Source organism: Tiliqua scincoides, chromosome 2 (genome assembly GCF_035046505.1).
Source record: "Tiliqua scincoides isolate rTilSci1 chromosome 2, rTilSci1.hap2, whole genome shotgun sequence".
Lineage (NCBI taxonomy): Eukaryota > Metazoa > Chordata > Lepidosauria > Squamata > Scincidae > Tiliqua > Tiliqua scincoides.
In genome coordinates this window covers 67,017,105-67,031,904 of record NC_089822.1, presented here as the reverse complement: position 1 = coordinate 67,031,904, position 14,800 = coordinate 67,017,105, and positions in this window count along the sequence as shown.

Genomic DNA, 14,800 nt, shown 5'->3' with positions numbered 1-14,800 from the left:
GCCCACCTGCCACGATAGAATCTTGGCTTTACAGTTTCTCCAGAGTAATGTGACTCTGCCAGCTGTCTTAAAAGGGATACTAAGCCAACTCTTCTCCAGTTTTGCTCTCAAAAGCTAAGTAATGTGTTGGTTCTGTTTTATTTTGTGTGATGTTGAGCTATGGCCAGAGTAGCTGGAGAAAACTGTTGCAGAGGATAGTGTTGGGATGATACTTTAACTGCCTGATCAACCTTATGGGATTAAGGATGTGTGGTTCATGCCACATGTCCTGATCCCTCCCATCACTTACCAATTAGTTTCTTTAATCACATGGCACAATTTTAGTTTATTCACATGACCCTTCTATATGAGCTGTTAAACCACGGGGGTTAGGGGAGTGGTTAACGTACAATCCACCGGGAACCCAACTACTGTTAGAGACATTTCCTACATTTCACACTGGAAAAAGAGGAAGTGGTAAGGAAACATACCACAAAACATGGCAAGACCATTGGGAAGACATCCTCACAATCCAAGAGGATTATATGGATTATAATCCATACTGACCACTCTCTTAAACACTCTGCAAAAACAAATACTGAAGCAACCACTGATAAGATTAGTTGACAGATGTTAATGCATGATCTTCAGATATCGGAAACGTAGGAAAGCCCTCACTATGGACTGCATAGACATGCCATGAAAAGCTGCACAACACAAAAGCATGCTTTGCCTTCCTCAGTATGGGCCGAGTGATGGTACGCAATAAAGAACTTCTCTGTTCATGGCAAACATGTCAGATGACCCATTTACTGCACACGGTAACCTGCATTAAAAAGTAGGCTCCAAAAGGGCTGATGTTGCATCGGTCAGCCCACAATTGACTGGACCACCATCAGGGGTTGGCAGTGTTGAGCATCTGCTGTTACCACAGCACCCTTGGAATTCCCACTTCTGACCTTGAGCTACCATAGTGCTGTTTTGGAAACTGTATGGTTGGGTTTCCATCGTGCCAATTTCAGTGTTGACTTCTCAGTGATAGCTCTTTTTCTTTCCCTTCTCAGCGAGGCAGATGGCAGGTGGCACCCTCTCCCTCTGGATGATAGTGGTGGTATGCATAGAATGGATGATGCCTACTGGAGAGCCTACTGGGGTTCCTCTAAACCCTGGTTGCCTGTGATAGCTGGACCTGCTGTTTTATTGGTATTTCCTGTGAGATAAATTAGATATTAAAAGGCAGAATCCCCGTGAGCCCAGGGCAATGAATAAATGTCTCCCAAGAACATGGCTGTTATATAATTTGTTTCAATAAACCACATGCAGGAGAAGTTCTCATTGGATTGTGCCCAACAGTCTCACTGTTTCCATAATTGGCACAGCAGTATCAGTGATGATCCAAACAGTTCATTGTGCTTAATATGATTTGTCATGCTGCTTGAGAATTATATCCTGATTATATCCATTATCTGTATTTTAGTCTGCCTGCCACCAAAGAGTAAATTCCAGCAGTCAGATTAGCAGTAAGCTGTTCCCATGCTTAGATCAGTGATGGAGCAAATTCCTAACACTGCAAAGAGAGGATTCTTAAATGTTACCGGAAGAATGGATTCTTTTGAAGGGGGCAAAAGTTAAAAGAAACTAGGTTTGTTAAGGCAGTGAGGATTTAGATATGTATAGAGCATACTTTCAATCTTGTAGGGAAAGCGAGAAAAGATGCAGAAGGGCAAAAGTATGAATGGTGGTGATGATGCTGTAAAACGATGAATGTTAGCTTAATTAACAGCGAGTGCAATCCTAAAGGAGTGCTCTGCTGGCACGGTGGCAGCTATGCCAGCCTAGAGTGTTGCAAATGTGACATTAGGCACAATCGCAATGACCTGAGAGTCAGTGGTACTGGCGGGGAGACCTGCGCTGCCCCACCAATGCCTGCATCCTGACAAAGGGCCATTGGTGGAGGTAGGATTTGCACCAACTGGCACAGGGACGTGGGGAGGGTGGTGGGGAGGAGTGTTTTAGAGCAGGGGGAGAGTGGAATGCAGGGTGAATTGGGCCTGGGAAGTGGGTGGGATCGGCAGAGGCCTCCTCCGCAATATTCTAGCCCCCTTCCCAACCAGGCAGCTCTACACAGGGCCGCTTAGACTTCCACCCGCTAAATGCCTGGAAGATATCTAAATAGCCCTATACAGCTGGCTGAGCATTTCCCCCCCAATAGTGTGGATTAAACTCTATCTGTGGATTAAATGACCACTCTGGTAGCTTAAGAGAGCACACTCCTTCTTGTTCTACATATTTCAACCCTGCAAGAAGGCAGTCATGGGCAGCCCAATACCAACCTGCCCTGGAGCAGGCAGGCCTGCCCCACATCCAAGGCAGGGTTGGGGCCAGTTGCGGCTCAACCTAGGGCAAAGGGAATTGTGTCCCCTTACCCTGGGTAATGCCGCAGCAACCCTAATGGGGTTTCTTGAATCTGCGCCACCTCAAGAGGTGGCACAGATCTGAGCAGGCTGAGCTACCCTGGGCTGCCTGGGAATGGGTATAGGATCTGTCATAAGTGCTGGATCCTGGCCCCACACACCGCTTACCTGCTGCCCACCCATGGGCCTGCCTGCTGCCCCCTTGCCCCGAAACGCCTCCCTCTCACCCTAGCTTGGCCAGCACGGGTTTGCCTTCTGGGCTGGCTGCACTGGCCTCCCTCCTCTCCCAGTGGCACAAAAGTGCCTTATGGAAGGGATTGATTGCGCCCTTATTTTGATTGTGCCCTTAGTCTCCTATTGTGCTTTTCCAGAAGAATGTTTTGTAATTCCCTTGAATCTACTTTTAACTGTCTCTAGCATGTGGGATGTGTAGCTTCACAAGCCCTGAGCAGAAGATACCTTCCTGTGTTTACTGAACATGGCAGAGGTGTGGAGCAAGTGTGCACTGGCTAGTCATGATTCTGCACTTAAGTGCTTACTGGCCATGCTCTTTAGACAATCATACACTCGGCAACTGTCTGCAAAGGGCAGTGCTGAACGTGAAGAGGGTTCTTTTGAGCAGTTTGGGTCAGTAACCATGCTGAATTCATGGGTGCCCAGAGAGCAAGGCCAGTGGGTGTGTTGGACCAGGTGTGTGTTTAACCAGTACACTCCTGCTCCTCTCTTCAGGAGTTCAGTGAATTCGGGAAGTAAAATTCTGCACTGGGCTTCACTAATGTATAGATTTGTTGTTGAGATTCCTTGCTATTTATAATTGGTGCAGTGGTGTATGTTACTAAACACACACACACAATGTACATTTGTATCAATGTGTATTGATACAATAGGCATATTGCTTCTCATATAAAAAGATTCTCAATTTTACTATTTCTGTCCTGGAAAAAGGAAACAGGTCCAACCTTGTTATACATGGAGTTTTTATACACGGATTTGACTCAACTCGAATGGCCACTGCAAATGAGAAGGAATGTGCTGATCCCTGGAGAAGGGGAAAAATACAGTTTAAAAAACTGCTTTTTACTGTTGCAGAGAGACAGTCATGCAAATGATTACAGGTATAACCTAATTATCCACAGATTTTTCTATCTCAGCATGATGAGAAGTACCCTTTAAATTAAAGGAAGAGTCCTTTAACAATAGCCTTATTAAGGTAAGAGAGGCTGACAATTCATCAATCAGTCTCTCTCCAGGCACAAGGCAAACCCCTCCCTTCCCCCTGAACACTTGAAGGAAGGTTAAATGACAGTGATTATCACCTCCATTCTTTCCCCCCTCACTGGAGCTCCTGATGAAGGGAGGAATTGCTGCCTCCTAGTGAAGCCCTGGAGAGAGACTGGCGCATTGCCTCTGTATGCATTTCAAAAGGTCAGCAAGGCTGTTTTTAAATCAAGGAAGCAAAGGGACTTTGTTTTTTAAATTGATTTGCTTTAGTGTGTTTTTTGCCATCCATCTGATTCCTGGGAACTGAACCCTCGAGAATAATGAGACTCAACCTGTACTATGCTCCTTTTGGATGCATTTGTTTCTACATTTTACTGAAGGAATCCTTTAGCCCAAGGGTGTCCAAACTTTTTGGCAGGAGGGCCACATCACCTCTCTGACACTGTGTGTGTGTGTGTGTGGGGGGGGAATTAATTTACATTTGAATAAATGTACATAAATGAATATATTAGATATAAGAATATAAGAACAGCTCCACTGGATCAGGCCATAGGCCCTTCTAGTCCAGCTTCCTGTATCTCACAGTGGCCCACCAAATGCCTCAGGGAGCACATAAGACAACAAGAGACCTGCATCCTGGTACCCTCCCTTGCATCTGGTATTCTGACTTAGCCCATTCCTAAAATCAGGAGGTTGCACATACACATCATGGCTTGTAACCCGTAATGGATTTTCCCTCCAGAAACGTGTCCAATCCCCTCTTAAAGGCATCCAGGCAAGATGCCATCACCACATGCTGTGGCAAGGAGTTCCACAGAGCAATTACACACTGAGTAAATAAATATTTTCTTTTGTCTGTCCTAACTCTCCCAACACTTAATTTTAGTGGATGTCCCCTTGTTCTGGTGTTGTGTGAGAGGTTAAAGAGCATCTCTCTATCCACTCTGTCCATCCCATGCATAATTTTGTATGTCTCAATCATGTCCTCCCTCAGGTGCCTCTTTTCTAGACTGAAGAGGCCCAAATGCCATAGCCTTTCCTCATATGGAAGGTGCCCCAGCCCAGTAATCATTTTAGTCACTCTCTTTTGCACCTTTTCTATTTCCACTATGTCCTTTTTGAGATGTGGTGACCAGAACTGGACACAATACTCCAGGTGTGGCCTTACCATCGATATGGAATTTATATGAATAATGAAGGTCTTGCAATAACTCAAGGCCTATAAAAGTCCTTGCACAAAGCAAGGCTGGCCTTTCCTTTGCTGCCGCTGCTGCATCACAGACATGAAACAGCAAGCAGAGGAGGGAGCCCTCGTCCTACAGCTCACGTGAGAGGTCAAACAGTTGCCTTCACTCTGAGAGCAGTTGCATAGGGCCAGCATGGGGCCAGCATAGGGCCAGCCAGAGGCTCATTGAAGACTGGGGGCTCCCCGTGGGCTGGATTGTGAGTCCCCGAGGACCACGTGGCCCCTAGGCCGGGGTTTGGGCACCCCTGCTCTAGCTCAATCCTAACTAAGGCTGCAAACCTAACCAACTTTTCAACACTAAGGGCAATGCAACTCTGAGATAAGGGAAAAAACATTCCATGACCTTGAGGAGGCCTCCATGACTGCCCCCCAACTGCAGGATGCAGCACATGCCTCACTGGCACAGCTATGCAGTTGCTGGAAAGTTGGTTAGGATTGCTCCCTAAACCCCCCCCCCCCCAGCCAATGCAGCCAGGCCAATGGAGCTCACACTGCATCCTGTGGGGAAGGAGCTGTTAGGAGGCCTCTTCAAAGTAAGGGAACTTTTGTTCCCTTATCCAGGGACAAGGCTCTGCTGCCCCAATGGGTCTCCTCAAATCTGCACCAGCTGTTTTGCTGGTGCAAGTCCAAAGAGAATAAGGGAGAGGGAATTGGAGAAGAAACAGGATTAGGATCTGGCGCACGCCAATGTTGCAGGGATCCACACTGTTCCCCCTCCTGCCTGCCCCTTCTCACCCAGAAATTCCCGTTTCTCCCATTCCCCACCCCATTCTGCCCACCCCCGCCCAACTTACCATCACTGCAAGAAGTAGCCAGCGGTGTGCCTCTGGCGCTCCTGCTAGTTGCATCGACGGTCCTACCTGGCCTCTAGTGGCACATTGCATGCTCCAACATATGGGCATTTATAACAACAGCACTGTGCTCCACTGCTGTAAAGGGCAGCACACCCCTAGTTAGGATTGGTCTGTTAATAATCAGTTTGGTTTATAGCTCAAGTCTGTGGCTGTCTACTCAGAAGTAACTCCTATTGTGTTCAGTGGTACTTGCTCCCAAGTAACTATGTGTAAGATTGCAACTCTAGATACAAAAATATTTTTGCAGATGTCTGAACCCTTCTGTGGTGTTGATTGCAGTGGTACTAAATCAGAGCACCCCTCTACCCAAGATAGTCACATACCATGGTAGACCCTGTATTACTTTCCAGGACTTATAAGGCTGAAGTTGAGAGGGCGTAGCTTGCCTAAGGCCACCTTAGCAAACTCACGGCAAAGGTGAGATTCAAACCAGGAAAGTTCAGATTCATAGCTCAGGGCCCAATCCTATGCAGTGCGCATTGGCTCGCCTCCGGTGGAGTGCTGGTGTTAGCTCAGTGCTGGCTGGTGCTGGATGCATCAACAGCCATTTTTGGTGCCAGTTGCAGCCCTGGGTTCAGGGCAGTGGCATAGCTAAGGGAGTGCAGCGGATAGCAGTTGCACCAGGCATCAAGCTTTAGGGGGGCAACAAGCTGAGCTTGACACTAGTGACCAAAATGGTGAAAATTTTGGTATGTATGAATAATACCATCATGTTATATATCATTGGAAAGGTAATTTAATGCAGAATGCAATGAAACAAACTGCATTGGAATATCTGTATTATTACAGACATAGCCCATTTCTAAAATCAGGAGATTGCATATACACATCATGGCTTGTAACCCATAATGGATTTTTCCTCCAGAAACTTGTCCAATCCAATCTGAACAGACCTGGAATCCAGGCATGGGCTCACTCTGGGAGAAGGGAGCAAGTTTTCCCTTACCCCAAGAAGGCCTCCTGAGCCTGAAACTCCCTGGCAGCAGTAGCATAGCTAAGGGGGTGCAGGGGGTAGTGGTTGCACTGGGCATCAAGCTTTAGGAGGGGCAATAAATTGAGCTTGACACTAGTGACCAAAATTGTGAAAATCTTGGTATGTATGAATAATACCATCATGTTATATATCATTGGAAAGGTAATTTAATGCTGAATGCAATGAAACAAACTGCATTGGAATATCTGTATTCTATCAGAAGTTATGACCAATTAACCAGAAAATGAAAACACAACTGCCTTATGGAACAAAAAGTGGATTTGCTTAGCTCAAAACTGACCTATGGGACTGATTGTTCCAAGTGCCAATGAGATGTTATTATAATATAGCATGGAACCAATAACTTTTTATTTATTTACTTAATTAATTAAATTTGATTTTGTAATGGAGGGGGAGCTACAAAATCTTCTTTGAACCCAGGTAGCAGATAGATACCTTAGCTGTGCCACTGACTGGGGGGAGGCAGCAGAGCAAGTGGGTGGTGAGCTGCTGGGGGGGAGCAGGTGGGTTCCAATTTTCACTTTTTAAAAAGCCTGGGCATGATGTCACTTCCAGTTGTGACATCACTTCCAGGGCAACATTTTTAGCACTGGGCTACATGATCATTAGCTATGCCACTGGTGCCGGGCAACTCAGGATTGGACTGCTCATCTCTTAACCACTATGCTACACCAGGGATTTCATGCGAATGACCCAACTTTATCGTTTTTCTTCCCTTTCAAACAAAACCTCTAGATTCTTTCAGCATAAGTACTGCTGAGAAGAGATTGCCTGAAAATTGGAGGCATATTAACAATGGCTGATTTCAGGGAAAGTTTATTGAGAAGAGCTGCTTTACATTTTAAATCACCCCTAGTCATGTGTGTCAATGATAAAAGGCTTTGGGTGCATCCTGCTTATCCAAATACAATATACTGACTCGAATGCGGAACATTAATCAGATTAGAAATATCACTCTCTTGTTATAGTCAGCACTCAGGTTACAAAAATAAATTTTGGCTGGGATTATTGCTTGATCAAACATTCCATTGAATTGCTTTTATTTTCCGTTTTTCTCTTATTTTCATGGTATAATTACGGTCTGATGTCAGATTTCACCCTGGCGCTCATCAATTACTTCCATTTAACTATTTTTAAGGAGAACGGCCCCTGGCTGAGACTCTAACCTTGTAATTCGCAAAGTTCCTCACGAGGATATCCTGAAAACATAATTGTGGCTAAACATTTTGATGCTGGGAGGTGCTGGGAAGAGTTTAGGGTGGCCCCAGGCAAGGGAGAGTAGATAATTGTACATGTTCCTATATACAGACATTAAAGTAATGTAACTATCAAGTAGTTTTAAGTGCTCACATCTATTAAATTAGGAACAGCAAATACTATATCAAGCTCCAGCTTAATAAATTAAGTCTATTTTACAGAATAAGCATTTCTGCTTTTTTAAGTTCAATGAGTCAATATGAGAACATGAAAGGAGCAAGGTTAAATAAATTGCTGTCAGAAGATGCGGGATTTAGCAGCCGTAGTTACCCTAGATTTCAACAAGAATAAGCCGTTACCACAGCAACCACATCACATGATCTTCACACATACTGTGGGGCCAGATTCTGCCTGTAATTTATGCCAGTGGAAAAATGGAAGCAGCTCTTTTCTGAACTCTGACACATTCCTTATGCTCTGACCCAAAATTTAATCATCTTCAGTGCTTCATATCTCATGTCTTTTATTTCCCCAAATGAATCCAACTTATTAAAAACTACTAACCCAAAAGAGGATGAGCATGTAATGAAGAATAGGAGTTGATCTCATTAATAATGATGCCAACTGCACAACGGTTGTATCATTGCCTTATTAACAGACTCCAAACAGTCATGCTTCACAATTCACTTCTGGCTTTCTGCTCATTTGGTAAGATCTCATCTGCTGCCCTCATAAGGGCAGATTTTCTAGGTTTCTACCCCTGTACAGCAGAGGTTCCCAAAGTGTGTGTCGTGGTGCCCTCAGAGGTGCTGCAGGATGTCCCTGGTGGCCCCTCCTAATGGCTCTCCCAAGTACCTGATTTCACGTCATCCAAGATGGTGGTGCCTCGCTGATCCATGAAGAAGAGGCTGCAAGGGGACTCTGTGACCCCTGAAAGTTTGGCAACCACTGCCTTTACAGGGTATCAAAATGCTCTAAACCAGCGGGTGCCAAACTCCGGCCCATGGCCCAGATAAAGGCACTTGTTAAAACCCCTCCTCTGCATGAACGAAGTTTACTGTTCCATGGAGCAGCCGGATATCTTTGTTGCCAATTTCCCATAAACTTCACACTGGCCAGCCGCTTCCACATTCAGTTGCCCCAGCAGGCTCTGCACCCGGATTTCTGGGCAGACACAGCTGGCTGGTGCATGGTTTAGCGGAGAGTGGTGACAAAGATATCAGGCTGCCCCGCAAAACAGTAAGCTCCATTTGAGCCAGGAACGGGTTTTTCAGTGCACACCAGTCTCGAGTTTGGAGACCGCTGCTCTAAACAGAGTGGGAAAGGTGAATGGGGCATGCCTACTCCAAAACTTTGGAGATATCTTCACCACCCTGTGTATTGATGACATACACCTCTTTGTATGCATCATAAAAATTAAAGACCTGTTTTCCTGGACCAGAGGTCCATTTTGTCTCAGCAATCTTGAGGTCACCATTGTTTAACTATTTGTTCCAGCATCTGATAATCAGAAGTAAAGATTTTTCCTGAAAAGCTGTGTCCGACTCTTGGGGGTGGTGCTTATATCCATCTCCAAGCTGAGGAAGCCAGCTTTGTCCAAAGACAACTTCCATGGTCATGTGGCCAGCATGACTAAATGCCAAAGCGCATGGAATGCTGCAGTTACATGCTTTTGAACTGCTAGGTTGGCAGGAGCTGAGGCAAGTAACAGGAGCTCACCCTGTTCCGCAGCACCCGGGTCTCGAACTCCTGGGCAGCTGACCTTCCAGCCGATAGTCCGGTGTCTTTAACCACTTAGCCACTGTGCCTCATAATCAGAGGTATCCTGCTTCTAAATTTGAAAGTTACATTGGGTTGGTTTAATCTCTTACTTTGTATAATATTAGGAAGGGAGTTGCGTAAACTACCTCCTGCAACTATACTGGAGCAGGCCCATATGCCAAAGGAGGGGGAAATATACTTTCCTCCGGCAAATGATGTGGAGGTAGATATACTAAACAGACCCATTCTTAGCTAAAAAGGCTAATATGAATATAATCTGTGATTAAAGGCATTTCAGGCCCTGTATATGACATGCCTTCTTTTTTTTTTTAATTTTTTTTTTAATTTTTCCAAAAACAAAAATAACAAACACACATAACACATAATACAATACATACAATACATAAACACAGTATTAGACGGTGCAAGATATCATACATCACTATAACTAACAAATCATTACATATTTCCTAATCCAGTTCCTTTTCTACGTTAGCCTCTTAATATCATTTATCATTTATATCATATCATATATATAATGCATTCATCTAAATACCCTATCTTATGCTTCTACAACTTTATTTTCAACCAAGCATAAAATAATTTTCATTACTCAATCTATATCGATTTCACTGTTGATCCAAGCTCTCTAGAAATCTGTCCGTTTCCACCACATTCATTATTTTCTCTATTAATTCATCTTTCATTGGGATCTTCGTGTCTTTCCAATATCTAGCATATAAAATCCTCAGAAGAATTAATATCATAATCCAATATCTCACACATTAAATTCTAACAACTTTTAATATCCTAATAATTACATATATCATTTCTCTATCTATAACATCCAAACTTAATATATCCTCATGACTAAATACATAAACATATACGTAAACATCCAAAACAATATCACCTAAATTTAATTCTAATTCATTAAAATTGTTCTCTAAAATTCTAACATCTATTAATATCAAGCTAACTAAAATTTTTATACATATTACATATCACCTATAAAACTTATATAAATTCTCATTGACATCTAATAAACTTTAATTTCTAACATACAAAGTTAACACATTACTGTCTTTCTTTTTATCTGTTCCCTTGTCTCCAACCTAAATATCCACAGGTCTGCCAAATCTCTAGACTTTAACTTTCCATCTTTTTTTTTCTAATAAATTTCACATGAATTCCTCTTAACAGATCATGGTTTAATGTACTCACCTTTCTTGCTAAATCAACATCTTGATGAGTCATCTCCTTTACTTGATCATTCCAATCTATGTCAGTTGGTTGAAGTATTTCTTCTTCCTTCACTTCATCAATCCAATCTGCATCAATTAGTTGAAGTATTTCTTCTCCTTTGTGGTCTGGTGACTTTTGAGTCTTTATCTCCCAAGCTATCTCCAATAACATTGTCTCTTCCAATTGTTTGTTTTGTCCTGTCTCCAGTGTTTTGGACTAATCTTCCATTTCTTTCCTCTTTTGTTGATCCTCTCCTGTTTGTTGCGTATTAGACTCATTTGTCTGTTGAATTAAGATTTCCAGGCTAATTTGGATTTGTAAATATCGATTTGCTTGTTGCTTTCCCATTTCCAATACTTTTTCCATAATCCTTTGTTTTTTCTCAATGCAGATATAACATCTTTAAGTTGCACACTAAGATCATTTAGTTGTGTAGTTAACGCATCCAAACTAGCCTGAACCCGCAGATAATTGATTTTTTGTTGCTGTTCCATCACCACTAATATCTCTATATTGTTTTGTATTGTCTGCTTCAATTCTTTCCCTTTTGGTTCTTCTTGTGTTAGTTTTCCCAAGCTGGACTCCGGGGCAGAAGAGCTCCTAACTTTCTCTCCTTTTCCTGTCATCTTTTTTCTTCCTTCTTATATCTTCTTTCTTCTTACTTCACTTGTCAAGTCCTGTTCTTGTCCTTGTAGTATCTTTTTTAGTCCACTAGATGTCCCTGATGTTCTTAATACTGTTGTTTATATCTTATTTCTGTTATTTATATTTGTTTCTATGTCAACCTCATTCCTTTCCAGGAGATAATCAAAGGAATGTAAACCATCAACCACTTTTGTAAAACAAAAAAAAAATGCAGGTCTCCAGCCGCTCTCCACAGGCACTCCACAAGCTCTCCACAGGAAAACGAAACTGAACACTCCACAACAATAATTGTATTCCAAGATGGTTCATGTGTAATCCAACAAATTTTAGATTTATAAAGTTAGAGTTATGCATTCATATTTCCATAACAAGCTTGGCAGATCTCCTCCAAAGCTTCTTCTCACATCAACAAACAAATATGCAGAGAAAGCATCCCCCTCGTTCCTCTTCTCCCAGGAGGGGGAAAGCCTGCCCCTCCTTCTCCTTCTCTTGGGCAAAACCTTAATCAGGCAGTCAATTAGTCAATTAATGCCAGACACACACAATGGAACAACACACACTTGCTTCTTTCAGCTTCCTTCCCTACTTGGAGCCTTTGGCTTAATTTCAACATTGAATCCTCACCATCACTGACATCGACGGCTGGGTTCCCATGGAGAAAAAACAGTCCCTGGCTGGACCCTTCTTCTCCAAAACCATACACCATCTGTAGGATCGAGGCATCTCCTGACCACTGATGCTCGGATCTCATCAGACCCATGATTCTGGGAAGAAATAGCGTGTTTTCCAAGAGCTTTCCAGGAGCTCAGAAAAACACGGCTACTCAGCCACCTCAGGTCCCGCCCCTTTTTCGACATGCCTTCTGAAGGTCTACAAATTTTGACTCTGAATGATGTCTCTGAATGGTGACTTGTCACCAGAAGTCACTTAAACCATGTACAAAACTCAAGTTATCCAAGCAGGGAGGGCAGCTTTCTACACCCTTTCCAGCTAGTGCCATAAATGTTTGGTGGTGGTATGGAAGCACCCCATATGATGTGGGCCATCCATGGCTGTCAGGTGCTGTAATTGCCATGTGGTTGTTGTTTCAGTTGGTTCCTTTTGCAAATTGTAATGTATATGGACCAGTCCTTAGCTTGGTATAGGTCACTTTCTAGTTTATTTTGACTGTAAATACATGTACCATGCAAAACAGTGCACATGCAACCATTTCTGCATTGGTGTGGCCACCCATTTGTATAAATGCCAAATTGCACAAGAACGAATATCAATGTAACCTCCCAGGAGTTAAGAGACGAACGGAAGGATAGGTAACTTTCTCATAAACAGAAGGCCGCATGTGTAGCTGTGGCTGAAATTAGCTGCGGATAGCCCTAGATAGGGCAGAACAAGAACAAATCTTCCCTGTTCATTCCATAAACATAATTGTTTCCTTGACAGAAGGAGGATTTCCAACACAGAGCCTTAATAAACAATCAGTAGGTGGCCTAATAGCTGCCTTTCACAGGCCCTTTGTGTGTGTGTTGTTTTTTAATATGGGGGGAAGAGAGATGTGATGAAGAACCTCCTGTCGACTCCCCAACACACACAAACACTCACGTACATGTGCATCAGGCTAATGCTCTAATGATGAACTCTTTTGACTTTCATTTCTGGGAGATGAAAAGTACCAGTGATAACGCCATCCAGAGTCATGCAATGGATAGACCTTTTAAAGAGCCTTTATTTCTCTGTCATTATCTCAAATTGCCTTGTTTATCCCCTGAATTCTGATCAGGTACCATTACTGCACTCAGTTGTCCACATCCCTCTTCTGAAGGGAAAATTAATTCTGAATTACTGGCCCTATAACTGCCTTCTTCTGCACATTATCTGTCAGGGACATAAGCAGACAAAAGCTGGCTAAGTGGATTTCTGTTAGCTGCCATTCAAAAGGAGAGGGACAGGTGTTGAATGGGGCCTCTCTCTCTCTCTCTCTCTCTCTCTCTCTCTCTCTCTCTCTCTCTCTCTCAACTGCTAGTTAACAATACATATAGGAGGAATTTAATTGCCTGCATCCACCTGCCCCCTTGTCATTTCTTGGCTTTATTGATTTTAATGAAAATATTAAGTGCACTTATATGACATTTTGAGTGAAATACAAGGGGAAAAAATGTATAATGGAAGGAAGCTATTACAGTTTTAATAGAATCTGAAAGGAGTAACATACAGAATAGTGCTTTTCCTTTGCTATTCTTATGCATATATTGAGTCCCGAGGCGAATAATTGGACACTGAATAAATATTTAGTTGTTGTTAAAGAAGACTTCTTTCACCCCAATAACCCCCTTTTTTGTTGCTGTTGTCATCAAGTGAAGTGGCCTAGCCTTTCGGAACACTTTCTTCCATTAGGTCCTCTTAGGCTGCTGCCGAGACAGCTATGCATCTGAATCAAAATCTTGATGCATTATTTTTTGCAAGGATATCTGAGTGCATGCTGCAATGTTTTCTGCCAAAACAATTGAAATAAATGGAAGCCGCGTCTATCAGCAGAATGGGCCTGGGGGTATCCTAATGCTGTAGCCCTCCCTGGTTTTCCCAAAAAGAATGTGCTGGAGACAAAAAGGGAAACTGAGATCCAGTCCCAACAAAACTTGTTGGAAGAACAATATTGGCTTGAATATGCATGTACTGAATCTATGAATTAATTTCACAGATTATATTGTATTTATATTTCACGAGGCTAGGGGCTTGGAATGTTTCTGAGGAGGTCAAGGAAACTGGGTACTTGTATTCCATTGAAAGAATGGCAGTGCAATCTTAGGCATTGCTAAGGCTTACTCGAAATAAGCCCCACTGTGTTCAATAGGAATTATTCCAGGTAAAAGTGTCTTTGACTGAAGTCTTACAACCCAATCCTCCCATGGGCTGTATATGCTGCTGGAATGAGTATGGTCAGTGAACATGCTGTGGCCACTACCATAAGTGGCAAGCAGCTGGATCCACATGATGACAGACTGCAGATGCCCACCACGAAAAGTAAGCTCACAAAGGGGTCAGGAAGGAGGAAGGCAGGGATGGAGCAGGGCGGGCATAGGAGAAATGGGAGGGGGGTGACAAGGACAGGGAGGAGGGGTGATCAGACATGGAAAAGGAAAGGGTTCTGTGATAGTGGTGTCCACCACATCCTAATCCCTTTTCTGATCCACCTTCACTGGTCAGTGTGGACCAGCAGTATAGCACATGGCTGGCCACTACTGCAAGG